Source organism: Coenobita brevimanus, chromosome 80 (assembly GCF_032717465.1).
Source record: "Coenobita brevimanus isolate Jiangsu-jjx chromosome 80, ASM3271746v2, whole genome shotgun sequence".
NCBI lineage: Eukaryota > Metazoa > Arthropoda > Malacostraca > Decapoda > Coenobitidae > Coenobita > Coenobita brevimanus.
In genome coordinates, this window is record NC_137033.1 from 14,773,069 (window position 1) to 14,791,889 (window position 18,821).

Below are 18,821 nucleotides of genomic sequence, written 5' to 3' on the forward strand. Positions count from 1 at the left end.
TTATCTTTACCATAGTGGAGACCTCTTGTAGTGCTGAGGTTAATGCAGGGTAGTCCATATATAACGCTTCTATTTCATTCTGCTCGGTGATATCCCGTGCGTTGAGGGTACGTTTCGGTCAAGGTTAGGAGAGTTATCATGCATCATTTGTTAACTTTCCTCTGCCACATCCACTCCCACACCAGCATACTGAGCCGTTCCCACACTAAATAAGGTACTGCAAGGTGTTTTTAATGGAGTGCCATATCTGTGTGTGTGTATGTGTGGAGGGAGATGCTTGTGTGTGTGTGTGTGTGTGTGTGTGTGTGTGTGTGTGTGTGCAAGATACAATAAACAGTGAATCATTTGGAACACATTTATTGTTCAGAATACACCAGTCAGTCAATGTCAGCTTTAGTTTTTTTTCTCTCTCAGAACACAATAGCTTTCATAAACAATTTAATATCAACAAACCAGTGCTCACTAAATGTACATCAGCTCTACAATACGGGCGATCAGAGTTATAGAGCAACACATCACTGTTCCCATAGAGCCTGCCAGCGATACAATGATATTAGTGAGGAGGTGATACCCAATATATTATTTAATTCACTATGAACCGCAGTGCTGAAGATGTGAAGACACGAAAGCGCTCGGAATATATTGTGTTTCTTTTATTCATTATGGATAGCAGCATTTTATATATCACATAAAGAGACTGACAAAAACAGATAGATAGATAAATAGATAGATACGTAGACTGATAGATATAGATAAATAGGTAGACAGATATATAGATATAGATAGATAGATGCTACATACATAGACAAATAAATATCCCATTGGAGCCCACTGTCCCCAGTTTTGGACAGAACTGGGAATATTCAGACCTTAATAAAGTAGGGAACCCCCGGGTAGGGACCTATGAGCTTTGCGACTATGAGGCGATAGGCGGAGGACGATACGCTTAGGACCCTCCCGGAACAATGCCTCGCCCAGCAACCCTGGGATCCAGTGAGATATATAGTTATTAATATATACTTTCAAAGGAATATAAACTACGTATTAAGCCAACGTAAAAAATACACGATACGACAACGAGTATGCCAATGGTTTTATTAAGAACTTTGCATGTATATATATATATATATATATATATATATATATATATATATATATATATATATATATATATATATATATACACTTTTTCACATTTGTTCTCGACTTTCCCTTGTACTTCCATGTTCTATATCTACCCTCCGTCCCCTCCATGTTATGTCTTTTCTGGTGGCACAGTGTAAGGGAAAAAAAGATGGAGAAAACATATGAGAAAAGGGCAGGCAGAATCCGGACCATTTACAACAGACAAGCAGCGCATAGCAGGGCAAAGTCTGCAACTCTCAACATTTATATGGAAAAAAAAAAAATAGAATGAACAGCAATTTTACTTTTTCATTTTAATCTTCACTCATACCCCAATTTTGCTTCCGCTTTTTTTTTTTTTTTTTTTTTTTTGGTCCAGTCCCCCGTCTGCTCCAGTTGCTTTTTAACTTTCCATGTCATTCATCTCGAACTTTTCTCTCCCTCAACAGTTCCTTCATTCTTCTTTGCAATGGCTCTTCCGTCTCATATCCCAAGTTTCTCCTTTGTGCCTTACTTTATTTTTTCAGTCTCTCATGGAAAGCCTTCTCTCTCTCTCTCTCTCTCTCTCTCTCTCTCTCTCTCTCTCTCTCTCTCTCTCACACACACACATTCTATTTTTTTTACACCGCTCGCTGGTGCAGTGGTAACGCTCTCGCTTGCCATCTGGTAGACAGGAGTTCGCGCCTCGCTCAGGTTGCGAAAAGTTTCACTGACGAAGTGGGTGGTTACTGTCCCCCTTGAGCAAGGGGACGAGTGTGTGTGTGTGTGTGTGTGTGTGTGAAGGTCACAGCCTTGCCCTTAGATCGGACTATATGAGCTCTCAGCTCCCTTCCGGGAGGGTAAAATGCTGACGATCACGACCATCAAGTGATCCTGACCGACCCGGTGAATTACACACCAGCTTTCTCTCTGACATCTCATCCCTCTCCCTCCTGCTCCACGCTACGACTTCTCTCCTCCCTCACTGTACTTGTTCCTCCCTCCCTCCCTCCTTCCCCCCCCCCCAGTACATACAAAGCACTGTCGCCCTCCATGGATATTTTCAGTACAGTTTGGTGGCAGGAAGTGAAGGCATACGGGCTCAGAAGGGGCATTTTACCTCTGTCTTTAAAGGATTGTAGGAAAAAATAAAACTAGGGAGAGAGAAGAAAAATGTGGGAGAAGTTATGAGAAGTATTAATTTTAAAGTTCTGAGCTTCAACCCGTTTCTCTGTGTTCTTTATTTAGTACTTTATATTTAGGTGACTTTTTTTTTTTTTTTGCAATAGGGTGAGGAGGGAGAGCAAGAGGGTCGCGCGTGAGGTGTGAGGGAAACCCAAAGTTGGTAGAAAAAGGTAGGCTACCAGTGTTTGTGGCACTTCATGGATTGTTTTAGTCTTTGCTGGTCCAGCTTCCTGGCAGCATGGAGATTATGTACTGCATGATTAATATTAATCTATCTATCTATCTATGTGTGTATGTTTGTATGTATCTATCCATCTGTCTATCTATGTATCTTTCTATCTGTCTATCAGTTTATATACTTATGGTTCTGTCTATCTATGTCAGTCTTTCTGTCTGGGTATCTAACTATCACTCTATCTGTCTATCTGTATATTTTTCTATCTGTCTGTCTGTCTATCCTCATATATCTATCTATCTATCTATATACCTAGGCTGCTTCCCCCAAGGAAAGGGAGGTAGCCGAGACAGGACGACACACTCCCCATTTACTCATCCATTCAAACACATTCATTCACATCTTAGCTCCAAAGGGGAGAACGGACAGATCCTCACTGCACCACACCGCACAAGGGTCAACTGCGCAATGCAATCAGTGACATCCGCAGCAGGGCCCGACAGCAGAACTGTTTTACCCCTGCCACATCATAACAGACCCATCCCCTTACCCGCACCTGACCTGACTAGCTGATCAGACCAAATGCGCGAGAATATCCCCTCAGGGCTGCATCATCACTTATTCATTCACAATTTCTCTCCATTTATTTCTGTCACGCACAGCCACTCTTCCTTGCTCAACAGACATCCCTCTTGCATCCAGCGCTCTCTTCACACTGTCCATCCATCCTATTCGTGGTCTTCCTCTCAGCCTTACACCTCTCACACCAGATCTAATTATCTTTTTCACCAATCGCTCATTATCCATTCTCTCCATATGCCCAAACCATCGCAACACCCTCTGCTCAACTCTACCAGCTATCTCCCGAACAACTCTAGTTCTTCATCGCACTTCATCATTTCGCACCCGATCCATACGCGTCACTCCACACATACTCCTCAGACACCTCATCTCCATTACATTCAAACTTTTCCTCTCTGCTACACCCATATTCCATGTTTCAGCCCCATATAACGCAGTCGGTACCACAACACCCTCATACAGCCTTCTCTTTACATCCATTCTAAGCGAACGACATTTAAACACTTTTTTCATTCCTCCCAGCACCTTTCCTACTTCATTTATTCTAAACTTCACTTCTGCATCTATTCTTCCATCCACAGCAACATGTGACCCTAGATATTTAAAACAATCTACCTCCTCAAGCAACTCACCATTCAAAACTATATTCATCCCCCTACCATCTATCAACCTCATACACTTCATCACTTTACTCTTATTCTCATTTACTTTCAATTTCCTCCTTTCACACACCCTTCCAAACTCCTCTACCAACTGTCTCAATCTCTCCTCTGAATCAGTCACCAGTGCAGTATCATCTGCAAACAGCAGCTGCTTCAGATTCCACTCTCCACCATCAACATTCACCAGACTCAGACCTCCACCTAAAACTCTTGCATTCACCTCCCTTACAACACCATCCATGTAAATATTAAACAACCAAGGCGACATCACACATCCCTGTCGCAGCCCCACTCTCACGGGAAACCAATCACTCACAGCATTTCCCACTCTTACACACGCTCTACTATTTACATAAAAACTTTTCACCCCTTTTAGTTATAGGACTACATAATAGATAGATAGATAAATAGATAGATAGAGAGACAGATAGAAGCAGGAAGTCAAATGATGAGAAGGTGTTGTGTTTGCGAGAAGCGAGCAGCGCTAAACATGCTTACACGGAGGAAAGCTGACGACAGCGGCCAGTAAGGAGATGATGCAGTTAGCTGTCAGCAGTCCTCTCGTGAGAAAGGTCTGGTTGCCATGAGGAACATACGTGACACATCCTTACTACACCAGATTTTAGGAAAGAGAGTTTAGAAGGAGACAAGCGACCCTAGAGAGAGGTCGAGACGGAGATTAGCCTTAGAACAGGAAGAGAGAGAGAGATAGCGAGACAGGGAGGTAGCTACCCAGGACTTATACTATTATACCTGTTTAATATTTCCAAGACAAATAAAAATAGTCCCATACTATTCTTTACCTCTCCCGTCACTACATGACATCTGGTGGGGAAACTACTACAAGATACAAAAGCCGCTCGACCACAAGTCTAAAATATACTTCTCTACAAGTAACTACAAAGTCTTTATGACATTTGGTAGCAGCGAACGTATACGAACCTCGTCTACGAATCAACATTAAATTCCTACAAAATATCAAGATTGAAAAGAACCAACAATATCTGCTCTTGACAGTATTCTCTCCATCATGCCCCCTCCGTCTCCCAGATCATTACGCTGATGCAGAGGTCAAGAGATCACTCGACGCCTTGCAAGTAGCTTAACGACAAACCAGCAAATCTGCGGACATCGTCTCCGAATTAAAAGCAAATTTCTACAAATGCAACCGAGACTACAAGATTAGCTTCAGTTCTACAAAGTCTACAGCCATCTACAATCAACTACAGCCATCTACAATCAACTACAATTAACAACTCTACGTCGTCTGTATAATCTTCTACACGCACCTACAAGTAGCGGCAGTCTTCATCCCACAACGAATAAATCACTAGAGAAAGGACCGAGAAAACTTCCACATAGAATAAAGGGAACAAACAAACGAAGAGTGAGACACGACTCACAACTCATCTTCACTCAAGTTACTCATCGCTACTCATTCACTCACCACAGCTACCAGTGTGGGAAGCCGACGTCACCATGTGCTGAGATGACATCACAACGCGAGTCTGCCATGCCAAGCAACGTGTGACTGACACCAGGCACTTCTCACCCACTACTCATTACTCATTATTAACATAGCTCCTACTCATATTCACTTATTTTCACAGTTAAGTTGGAAATTCGACGTTCTATGTTGAGGTTTGCCTGGGACAGCCGTTAACCACTACAAATACCAGGCCATGGAGTTTCCTGAGTAATATCGTCCATCAACACACCACTAGAATTATCAAGAGATCTTCAATCAAACCTGTATTTTCTTCCGAGATCGACTTTTGTATCGACACACCTTTACGATCTGTATCAAGTGGGTAAAATTATACTTGCTCATTTCTTCTCAGTGCTAAAATTAGCTATATTCAACTTATTTACTCATCTAGTTTGCTAGGACATAAATAAACAAGAGGCGTATTTCATAACATCATATCTTAATGACAGGAATATTTTCGCCACCACCCACGTTAATACCAGATGACACACAAATTGCCACAACATCAGACTCACAATTAAGAGACAGCCCACCCATTGTACAACCCACACCACACGTTATAGATAAGGAAACAAATACGGGAGTTTCGGATGATGAGTGGGAAACCCCTTCAGACGTTGAGAGTATCGACTTTGCAGCTGCCTTGAATACGTATGCCAATATACTTAACAGGGTTCACCGGTCCGGTCATACATATTCTACCATTCCCTCACATAACGATAAACTCGTACAAGTTGAATTAACAGGGCAATCATTAAATATGAATCAAGAACCAAATACTGCTGATCTAAAAACCACACCTCACGTTTTTGTGTATCACGAGGATAAGACTGCCCCAAAATTCTCTGGCACAGACAAGGATCGCATTGATGTCATTTCATTAATCAGTCAGTGCGAACAAATGTTCATCAAGCGCCACATACTAGATGAACAAGAGAAAATTGCTATTTTTTCATCTTGCATAAGCCAGGAAAGATGTCCAGCAAGCAATTTATTGCGCTCCGATAAGCTACATCGTGCTAGGACATATGATGAATTTAAAACTGAATTTCTGAAGAAATTTTCTGGAGGTATGAACTTCTTGCCAGGTATAATTCCAGAATTACATAAAATTGTAGATCTTGTAAGGGAGCACACTACAAACCATGTGCTCAGTGAAATAACTGCTGATGTCTCCACAATCAAGAGAACCCTATTAGCTACTCTGGAGAATTCTAAGTGGATAACAGATGATGGAAAGATGTCCCCAGACCTCGTCGTGGACATCATTGGTTATGTAGCTGCCTTGTGTAAATTACCTGATAGAACCCTTAAGATCGCCAAAACAATCGCGTACATCCCTGGAATGTGCTTACTAGACTTAATGAACGAGGTAGAGATGCAGTGCAGTAAAGCAGGTGTGGTCGACACACATGCACATTCTGGTAGAATCAGGGTACCTGAGACAGTATCAGCTGTGAAAACATCAACACCGACCCCAAACAGAGAACAAAATCGATCGCGACCTGAAATGAGGCAGCCCAAACAAACAAAGACGCCTAGACCTCGTTCCCACACGCCTTCCTACAGGCAGTTTCATAAGTTTTCGCGCAGCCCGAGCAGGTCTCGCGCCATAAACAACACTTTTTATGGGAAATCACCTCGTAGGTCACAGTCAAGGGATAGGTCCATTCTGTGTCATTACTGTGCAAAACCAGGACACACAAGGTATGAATGCTTTATCAAGGCAAAAGAGGATAATCAAAAGACACAAGGATTTGGTCCTTACTGTAGGCATCATAGATACCAAGGGCACTGGACTAGTGATTGCAAAACAGTAGAAAAAATTGTGTCTATGTTCAAATCGGGGGAAGACCAAGTCATGACAAAAAACGAACAAACGTAAAGAAGAACAAGGTTAAACTTCACATAGGAGGCATGTTGGGAAATGAGTGTATCTTGATACCAGCTGTATGTGAGGATCAAAAAGTTTCCTTATTTTTAGATACAGGTTCTCCAGTGAACTTAATAACACATGAAGAACTAAATAGAATTCTTAAAAATAAAAAGAAAGTAACTTTTCTGGATGAAGCTGATTTAGAATTAAACACAGTAGATGGTCAAGAGATTACAGTAAAAGGTATGATAAGATTAAATCTCAGTTTCACAGAAACTACAAGACCATTCTCTGCATTGTTCTATATCGTTGAAAACTTAGCAATTAAAGCTCATATGTTACTGGGCTTAAGATCCATGAGAACTGAGAACATAACTATACTCCCACGAGCAGGCTGTGAAGCCTACGCTCAGAGTCGGACACATAAAAAAAAAAAAAAAAAAAAAAAAAATGAATGGAATAGACTTTGATAATGAATTTATAGAGGAAATACTTTCAGAGCCTTCACCGATTGGTAGAAGAGAGCCAAAAAGAATTGGTAATATTAAAGGCTTTAACAAACATACACAAACAGATGAGTGTATAGATCCACTTACACCAGCAACCCCATCCTCCAGAATTAGTGACCCAGCTAACAGTACTGATTTATCAATTTTTCCAGCCCATCTCACTAATGATTTGGTTATACCACCTAATTCATACATGAAGGTTACCATAAAGAGCAAATTACGGAATAGTACTGTTCTTGTCTTAGAAGAATTATGTAAAGTAAAAGGATTGTCAGTAGAAAACGCATTATGTCATACGAACGACGAAGGGCTAACTCAGATATTCATTATTAATCACATGAATGGGGAAGTTCAGTTGAAGAAGGGAACTTGCATAGTTAATATTGAAAAATGTTTCGCCCCTGTGAAGGAAATAAATATTGGTGGAGTAACAAGTGAGATCAAATCTACGGATAGAGAAAGAATAAAAGAGAATTTAATTCACTCAGGTGAATTTGACGAAGAAAATGATTTGTTAACCATGCTGGAAACACACAGGGACACCGTAGCATTGCCCGGAGAACAATTAGGGTGTACTAACTTGATTAATCACATGATTAATGTGCACCCAGAAACACCACCAATTTTCGTACCAGCTTATCGCATACCACACTCCCAATGTACACTTGCAAATCAGTATGTCGATGAAATGTTAAAGCTTGGAATTATTGAGCCTTCAGTTTCTCCGTGGAACGCTCCCCTTTTCTTTGTGCCCAAGAGAAATGGAGAAATGCGTGCGGTAGTAGATTACCGTAAACTAAATAATCACACAATCCCTGACAGATTTCCCATGCCATTGCTAAGTGATGTTCTACAGAATATTGGTCCTGAGAATAATATATTCTCGACCATCGATCTCCTAAACGGATACTATCAGATTCCGGTATCTCAGGAGTCACGTAAATACACTGCCTTTTCAACAAACAGAGGCCATTATCAATATACAAGAATGCCAATGGGACTGAGGACAGCCCCGGTACGTTCCAGCGTCTTATGAATTACGTATTGTCCGGAATTTTAGGACAAGGAATATTTGTTTATCTTGACGATATTATTATCGCAACGAAGAATATTAAGGATCATCTCAGGAAATTAGACTTACTCTTACAAAAGCTTAGTGATGCTGGATTAAAAATTAAACTTTCTAAATGCAAATTTTGCTTTAAGGAAATAAATTTCTTAGGCCACAAATTAAGTTCTGATGGTATTCAGACCACTGATGACAAAATACAGGCAGTGAGAGATTTTCCTGAACCCACTACGACTGACGAAGTTAGACAATTTTTAGGTCTGGCTGGGTACTATAGGTCCTTCGTACCACAGTTCTCTCATATAGCCTTCCCTCTATTCCAACTACTCAAAAAAGATGCTGTATTCCAATGGGAAGAAGAACAAAAAAGGGCATTTAACAATCTAAAAATTAAACTAACAAATGCACCTTGTTTAGCATATCCGAATTACACGAAATCATTTCTTATTTGTACAGACGCATCAGTTAAAGGATTAGGGGCTGTACTGATGCAGGAAGATAAAGAGGAAAGAATCAACCAATTGCATTTGCCAGCAGACAGACAAGAGGTGCAGAGAAAAATTATAGCACTACAGACTTAGAGGCACTTGCAGTGATTTTTGCATTACAAAAGTTTCGAGATTTGGTATATGGTTACGAAATCCACTTATTCACCGACCATAAACCACTGGTGGGTATGTTTAAAGAAAAACTCCTTTCTGGGAGGAGAGCAAGATGGAAATGTACAGTTGAAAACTACAATGTACAAATACATTATATACAAGGTAAAATGAATATAGTAGCTGACGCATTATCTAGGAACCCGAACACAATTCAGGTCGCGGCGTTAGATCTCAAAGGAAATATCCCAAACCATGAGGATATCGCAAAGGCACAAAGACTTGACCCAGTATGGTCAAAAGTAATATACAAGTTAGAAAGTGGAGATGACATACAATTACCCAAACTGCATGTCCCACTTGAACAATTCACAATGGTCAATAATACATTATACAAAATTAACTCTAAACAACCAAAACGCCAAAGAAATACTAACCAGTTGGTAGTACCTAATGACATGATACCCCAAGTATTACGAATGATACACGACAGCCCACATGCAGGACACCCTGGAAAGGATAAGACATTCAACCAAGCCCAGCTATTATATTACTGGCCTTCATTACGAAGAGATATACACAATCATATAGACAGATGCGAATCATGTGCGAAACACAAAGGATACCCAATCACACCTGCACCGATGGGTAATTACCCAGTACCACATCAACCATGGGACGTTGTCGCTGTTGATTTACTCAAGATGCCATTATCATACAATAATAACCTATACTTATTCGTAGCAACGGATCATTTTTCCCGTTATGTCATTTTAGCTCCAATTAAAGATAAGACAGCAGAGACAGTAGCAAAGGCAATAACAGATAATGTAATATGTCGCTTTACTACCCCAAAGGTATTAATAAGTGATAATGGAGGAGAATTTAATTCTGAGATCTTACAAGAAATATGTAAACAATACAACATTAAAAAGGTTAACGTTTTGGCCTATCACCCAGCATCGAATGGGTTGGTAGAGAGACAAAATAAAAAGGTATTAGATGTGCTACGACACATTCTCAGTGAAAATTATGCAAGCTGGGATGATTGGATTCCCAGAGTAGAGGCCTCCATTAATGGGTCTATAAATAAATCCATTGGTGACACACCACATTTCATTATATATGGCACAGATAAAAAATTACCATATGAGCTCCTAGAAGGTGACAGCATGCCTATATACAATTACGATGATTACTCTAAACTCCGTTTACGTGAATTCCAGGACATTCACAAAAGAGTGCAAAAACAATTAACGATGTCCAAGGAAGAAATGACGGAGGCATTTAACAAGAAGGCAAAAGATTCACCTATCAGCTTAGGAGACATTGTTTACGGAGTCATTCATACGAGAGACAATAAATTATCCCCTAAATTTGAGGGCCCATACAGAGTAATTAACATAAAGGCAAACAAAGTTTTAATTAAGTCACTTTCAAGTGGCGAGGAAAAACAAGTTCATATTGACCATTTAAAACGAGTTTCAAGGGAATTATCACATAATTATTCAGCCTCGGATACAACCGAACAGGTGAACGTACCTCAAGAAACCAAGCAAGAACACAACAATGATTACAAAAAGAAATTAAGGTCATATACCAAACAATCGAACATAGGTGCAACTGTTCCAATGAAATCTACAGTACATCATTTACGAGAATTAAATATCGATTTAAACTCCTTCTATAAATGAAATAACAGCCAACCGTAACGCACATCATCACTATCATCAACCACAGCTTTATAGGAAATTAATAGATTTTTTTTTCGGTAGGTTACGATGAAGGGACTTATGCTATGGATTCTCCTATACATAGTAAGAGTATATGCGCACCTAGACCCCAAGCATATAGTACGACAAGGATGCCTCATAGCTCCAACGGCCACGACTACAATCGTCAAGGACGTCATGAGTACTGAAATAAGTCTAGATTACTTGTATGACTTACCTACTTATATAGAAAGACTTGCGACGCCGATGCGAACTCTGGACTTCAAGATAGGGAATTATGTTTCACAATCACATATCACCAAGGAAGTGGATGAAATGGTGAAGTTAGCGAAATGGAAACTAGAACAGGCGAAGTCAACTATGCTCGTCATGATCCAAGATCTCCCATCTTATGGAACAGAGGTGCTGAGCGACAGGAACAACATCACACGTACTCGCCAAAAGCGCGGTTTGTTCGATCTGGGCGGCGCAATTCTTGGGAACATCTTTGGATTGGCTACAGAGGATGACCTTAAAGAAATAAACAAAAAATTTAATAAGATAGCTCAGGTACTAACATACCAAGATAAATTCATCATAGGACAGAACTCGGCAATGAAAACAATTGTGAAAAATCTGAAACAAGCAGAAAACGTAGCTCTCGAGAGTATAGATAAAATAAATGACTTGGAGGGCAACGTTACTCTTTTCCAGCACTTCTCCATCATCACAGAACATATTGACACGATTCTACTACAATTAGAGAACACTAGAGATCATTTCAGGGCACTTATGCAAGGAATTTCGAATGCTGGTGATGGCAAGATCACAAATGACTTACTCCCAGTTCATGAGCTACGTCAGATAGTTAGTCAAGGCATACATAAACATAAATTGAAGCCATTGTTCCGCAGTAGGGAATTTATGCAATATTACCCGTACTTGGAAGGAACACTAACACCAACATCAGTGATAGTTCATGTACCATTCATCACGGAAGACCTGTTCACAGTATACCAAATACACCCCTTCCCCTATAGAAACAACAACACTTTAGTCATCATCAACATCAACACAGACACCGAACTCATCATGGTCTCCAAGAGACGAGACACTGTCACTTTCGCAAGTGAGTCAACGATTGAGCGAAAGTGCCGCACATCCTTACATGCTGTTCATCTTTGTCCTGCGTACATTTTCACGTTTCAGCCTACTGATACGGTCCCTTGTGAAATGGCTATCATCAGCAATAACAATATTCATCATCATTGCAACTTCACTTTGCTCCAGATAAACTTGTACACCATCAACGCATTGGACACTCGCAGTTTTTTTATTTCCCTCATAACACATCAGTTTACATAGTCTGTCCAGATATACCACCATCTCATACATCAGCCTCAGGATTATACATAGCACCAGACTACTGTGCGGTATTTACACCATCCATGTCTACTTTTTCCACCATCAATCACTACGCCATTATCAACCATACACACAAACATTTCCACCCACTGCCTGATATGAACTTAAACATGAGCACAAGTATTAAGCTGACTTCACCTAAGTTTGAAACTATGCAGCTAATCAATGAAACAATGAAGCCCTGGGAAGATTTGAGTTTGAGTATGTTCAACCCATATTATGTGTATAGCCAAGCACCTTCTGTCTTTATAATTATCTGCATTGTAGTTGCAGTATTGCTGTTGGCCATGCACAGAATGCATGCAAGAATTGCTAATTTGGAGTCATTGTTTAGTGGGGGGAGAGTTAACATCACAGTTAACCACCCTGAATGAAGTGTATATATTTTGTATATAGTATTAATTATATAAAAAAAAAAAAATAAAATAAAAAAAAATAATAATAATAATAATAACACAAAGAAGAATGACCCATATATGACAAACCAGTACCATTATCTTTGAATGAAATATTAATAACTCTTACAATAATCTTAATTTTAAACTATTTTTATTCTTGCATGTATGCATTTCACTATAATAACCCAAGTACATACTGTATTACAGTTAAATAATTCACCTTAATGCATTTATTCCAATATGTATTCAACTTATTTAAAATGTAATATTACTGAATAATCACTATTTACTATGAATAATATATGTATACAATATTCATACAATTATGTTACTTTACAATATTATGTATTTCACTTAATTAGCTTATAAGTTCATTATAATGTGTATGTAGTATGTATTAATATATTATAACTATTAAATGTCGATGGTACGCCATTTTCGCGCGGCCGAGCAAATATAGGACTACATAATAGATAGATAGATAAATAGATAGATAGAGAGACAGATAGAAGCAGGAAGTCAAATGATGAGAAGGTGTTGTGTTTGCGAGAAGCGAGCAGCGCTAAACATGCTTACACGGAGGAAAGCTGACGACAGCGGCCAGTAAGGAGATGATGCAGTTAGCTGTCAGCAGTCCTCTCGTGAGAAAGGTCTGGTTGCCATGAGGAACATACGTGACACATCCTTACTACACCAGATTTTAGGAAAGAGAGTTTAGAAGGAGACAAGCGACCCTAGAGAGAGGTCGAGACGGAGATTAGCCTTAGAACAGGAAGAGAGAGAGAGATAGCGAGACAGGGAGGTAGCTACCCAGGACTTATACTATTATACCTGTTTAATATTTCCAAGACAAATAAAAATAGTCCCATACTATTCTTTACCTCTCCCGTCACTACATGACATCTGGTGGGGAAACTACTACAAGATACAAAAGCCGCTCGACCACAAGTCTAAAATATACTTCTCTACAAGTAACTACAAAGTCTTTATGACATAGTAACCTACCATCAAGTCCATACAATCTTAAAACAGTCCACAAAGCCTCCCTATCAATTCTATCATACGCTTTCCCTAAATCCATAAATGCCCAAAACACATCCTTGCCTTTCGCTAAATACTTTTCACACACTTGTCTCACAGCAAACACCTGATCAACGCATCCTCTCCCTCTCCTAAAGCCACACTGCTCATCACCAATCACTCCCTCTGTACCCTCTCTAACTCTCATAATTAACACTCTACCATACACCTTACCTACAACACTCAACAGACTTATACCCCTAAAGCTAGTACATTCATACTGATCACCCTTGCCTTTATACAACGGGACCACACAAGCGCTTGCCCAGTCAATTGGCACCATACCTTTCTCAAAGCACGCATTCAACAATCTTACTAACCAGTCAACAATAGCCACTCCACCATATATATATATATATATATATATATATATGTGTGTGTGTGTGTGTGTGTGTGTGTGTGTGTGTGTGTGTGTGTGTGTGTGTGTGTGTGTGTGTGTGTGTGTGTGTGTGTGTGTGGTCACAAAAAATCATAGTTCACAGTCATATTTCATGTGTTATGACCTTCGTAATCAAGTTATAGTAATTTGTGTACCGTTTTAATTGGATTGCCCTTTACTTAAAAAAAAAGAACTCGTTTGCAATAAACCTGTTCAGTTTCCCATAATACTGATTTTATCAGCAGCGGTACATTATTAGTGTGGGTTTATTTTCATTTGCTTTTTGCTATGGAGTAATTTCACGGGTGGCGGCCTCAATATCGGCATGGGTATAGCTCACGCTTCCACTGAGAGGCACACGGTTAATGATGCAGTCTGTCTCTACCTGTCTCTGTAATTATAACTACCTTTATATGTACCTAATTCTCTCTCTCTCTCTCTCTCTCTCTCTCTCCCTCTCTCTCTCTCTCTCTTATCGTAGGGGTTCCCGGTGATGCACGCATAATGTGGTGAATGAGGACACAGTGAATGACCTTCACCTTGACTCGTGCCTCTGACTCCATGACCCTCAGTTGAAGGTTATAAATATAAATAAATAGATAAATAACCTAATAAATAAATAAATATAAATGAAAAATAAATGAGTAAAGAATAGAATGAAAATAAATCATTGCACAGTCCATCTTCCCAAAGTGCCATTATTTGTGAATAGGAATGTTACTTTACCATGATAATATCTGAATCGAAATATTACTTTGACAGGTTAGAATGACAATAATAGAGTGATTACAGTATTTTCTAGGCCTTTTTTTGCTTCACCGGTAACTGATGGTGATACTAAACTCAGATAATTAAATATTCTTTGTATAAGTTTGGCATGTAAGAAGAAAGAAAAGAAAGTGAAATTGAAGGGAAAATATAAGGTACTATGGTCCTTTTTCCTTAAACTGGCCCATATTTTTGCCTCTCACAACATAGTTTACGTAGCTTTGGCGGAATAAGACAAAACTGATGATACTTTATAATCCTTTCCAGAGCGCCTCTTCATTACCAGCATCATATTCGCGTGTTAATCGCTTGGTATAACTCAGCAATGAAGATGGAGAGAGGGCAGTTTTAGGCCAAGTTCGAGTAAAATAAGTATAGTTAATCCTTTCACTTGATGGGGTTATATTTTAGTCATTTCAGTTTCCTGGGCATATCTGTTCCCTGAAGTTCCATTAATTTCTAAGCCGAGAAAAATCATGCAAAAGTAACTAGAATTATACATAGATAACGTTCTCGAGATAAGCGGGTTAAATGTAGTAAAAGACTCGTATTTGATGCTCGCCCTCACGAACACAGCCCGCATTAAAGCACACACACACACACACACACACACACACACACACACACACACACACACACACACACACACACACACACACACACACACAAATTCATGATCACTCACACGAACACATGCCGCTAACACAAGGAACGTGTTTGCGTAAGACTGATAAAAAAAATTGCTTGGTGCGATATTACTACCAGTTGGCGACGGTAATGTGAGAAAACATGACGCTGTGAACGGAATTATTTTACCTTGACAGAAATGTTTTATCTTGAGACTTTGTGGTTATAATCTTCTCGGTTTAGCTGGCTGTTTAATACCTCTTCCATAGTGACTTTCTCTCTTCTGATATACTATCGGCTTAGAATGAAGAACTCTGCCCTGTTCACTTTAATTTGACCTAAAATTACCATCTCTTTACCCAGAATGCCGAGATGTACATAAATGATTAAAGCCAAAATATGATGCTAGTCACGAACAAGTGCCGTGGAAAGGATGTATAGCTGTAGTATTGTCGTTTTCTGGAACCGAGCTACGTGAAATAAGCTGCAAAACGACGAAAATCTGGGCCAGGTGAAATTGAACGAACTGTACCATGCCAGAAAATAGTAAGACACCATACGGAGAAATAAACTGGTTAAAAAGAGGTGCAATGCTGTCTACTTGTGCAACGGGAATGTTATCCTTGGAATATCTTGTCCAACGGGAGTACAGCCCTTGGAATATCTTAGTTTCCGGAATGTGGTCACTGTAATTTCCTGAAGCGAATATAAGTAGTTAGTGTTTGTGAATTGGTTCCCCTAACTGCCTGTGGTGCCCTCATTTTCCTTTCTTTTCTTTTCCTGCTTCCCTGTTTCCTGTAAATGGTCATGATCGAAGAAAGCATTTATATGTTAATGGAGGTCACAGCAGCATTAGGTGTTTGCATATCATTCCGTGTAAACTAAGTGATTCCATTAAAAATACAGAAGGGGAGGGGGTAGGGGGTCATTGCAAATATTCATAGATATTTGTCTTGCTTCCTCGCCTGGGAAAATAATTGTTCGACAGTATGTCAGTGTTGTATTAAGCTTGGTAATCAATTATTCACATCCGTGTTTGAGTTCATGATGACACAGCAGGGTACTCAGACCTCTCATTGTGTTGTGTGTGTGTGTGTGTGTGTGTGTGTGTGTGTGTGTGTGTGTGTGTGTGTGTGTGTGTGTGTGTGTGTGTGTGTGTGTGTGTGTGTGTGTGCAATCATACTTTAGGGTGAGTTTTGTCTGGCAGTGTTTGTGAGTTGTGGCAATTTTCCGATGCAATTTTTTTTTAGTGAACTGTGCCTGCTAATTATCGTGACCGTTGTTTAATTGTTTTGCGATGTGTGTGTGTGTGTGTGTGTGTGTGTGTGTGTGTGTGTGTGTGTGTGTGTGTGTGTGTGTGTGTGTTTTGGTAGATTCGTATACAGTTATGTGGGTTTAAGTGGTTTACTGACAAGTCTTTTGGTGAACTTTGACTAATTATCGAGAGCTTTGTGTGGTTTTAGTGACTGTTTTGCCGTGGTTATTCGATCTTCTATGAATGAGCTTTTGTTTAGTGAGCATAGTTTTGGTTTTGGTGAGCTCTGTTTAGTAGCTTAAGGTGGGTTTTCGGTGAGCTTTGTGCATTTTGGCGTGCTTTGCCTGGTGTTTATGGTGGCTCTTTGCTTACCTTTTTATCTATTGTTCTTTTTGTTTCTTCACATAAACTCTTTTCACCTTAACTTGGCCCAGTTTTTGTCTTTTGTAACTTATTTGATATAGCTCAGTAGAAAAAAAAAGACAATACTATAGCTCTACATTCTTTCCATAGCAGTTCTTCGTGACTTGGACCATATTCTTGTACTAATCTATTGTTACAACTCAGCATTTAAGATGGGAAGAAGGCAATTTTCATCCAAGTGAGAGTAAAAGGAGTATAGTTCTTTTATTTTTAAAAGTACTATGGGTACAGAAACGATAAGGCTGTTTTACTGAACGACTAATCGAACCCCAGCCTTGCCTAGCATCTCTGTTTCTCCCGATAACGTTTCTACTACCAATTATATCTAGCCCTCTAAGGCATTATGTTTAAGCATCTAGAAAAAAATGGATCTTCATTAGGTATGTATGTGTGTATGTATGTATGTATGGTTGGATGGATGGATGGATGGATGAATGAATGTATAGAAATGTTTTTCATCCTCTTAAAATAGAATTCAAGGGACAAATGTCAAGGGAGCAGAGAAATAAAAAAGTTCAGCCTGGACGTTAGGGAGGAAAGTTGAAAATACCAGGAATGGGAGTGAAGCTTCATTATTTGTGCATCCCACAGGGGAACACGGAGTAAACACGACGCTATCAGTAGGAAAGTAGATGCTGTCGGGAGAATGGGTTGTGAAGTCAGGAGTCTGTAAGGGGTAAGAGGTTGGAGGGTATGAGGGGTGGAATTAGGGGAGTCATTGGAGGTGTTGTGAAGAGGTTATGAGAGGTTAACAGAAGTAGGAGGGCTTAAGTTGGGTGGCTGAAGGAGGAAGGTTAATTTTGGGACTGGGTAATAGGAAGGTTATGTGGGGTTATTAGGAGGAGTATGATTAAGTTACATGGGTTTCAAGAGAGAGGTTATGGTGAGGTTATGTGGGGTTAGTAGATGGGGTTATATTTACAGATTACTAGGAGAGGTTGTGTGAGGTCATTAGGGGGTTATGAGGAGGTTATCTGGGGACTTTATGTGGGGTTAATAGACCGGGTTATAAGAGATATTGTGAGTTAATGGAATGAGTTATCGGGCTATTAAAGGTTTCTAGATGAGGTTATGTGGGGTTAATAGGTCTTATGGAGAGGTAATGTTGGGACTAATAATTCTTATGAGGAGGGCATGGGGGGTTAAATGGGGGTATGGAAGGTTATGTGGCAATTAATAGGGGAGGTACGAGTAAATGGGAGGAGTGTGTCGTAGGGGGAAGGGGATATCGAGAAGGACAGTAGGCCGTGTTTTCTATGGTGTGGGAGACTGTGGTATCTCTTTCTGTGCTATGTATGATTATTACACTTTTTTTTTCTCTCTATGCTCTTGTTAATACCAGACATTTTATACACACACACACACACACACACACACACACACACACACACACACACACACGACTAATGACTGGTGAATTCAATCTCCTCAGGTCAGAATCCCCCTCCAAAACTGAATGAAACAATTTGGAGACGTCAAGATATAATGCTAAAAATGCACAATC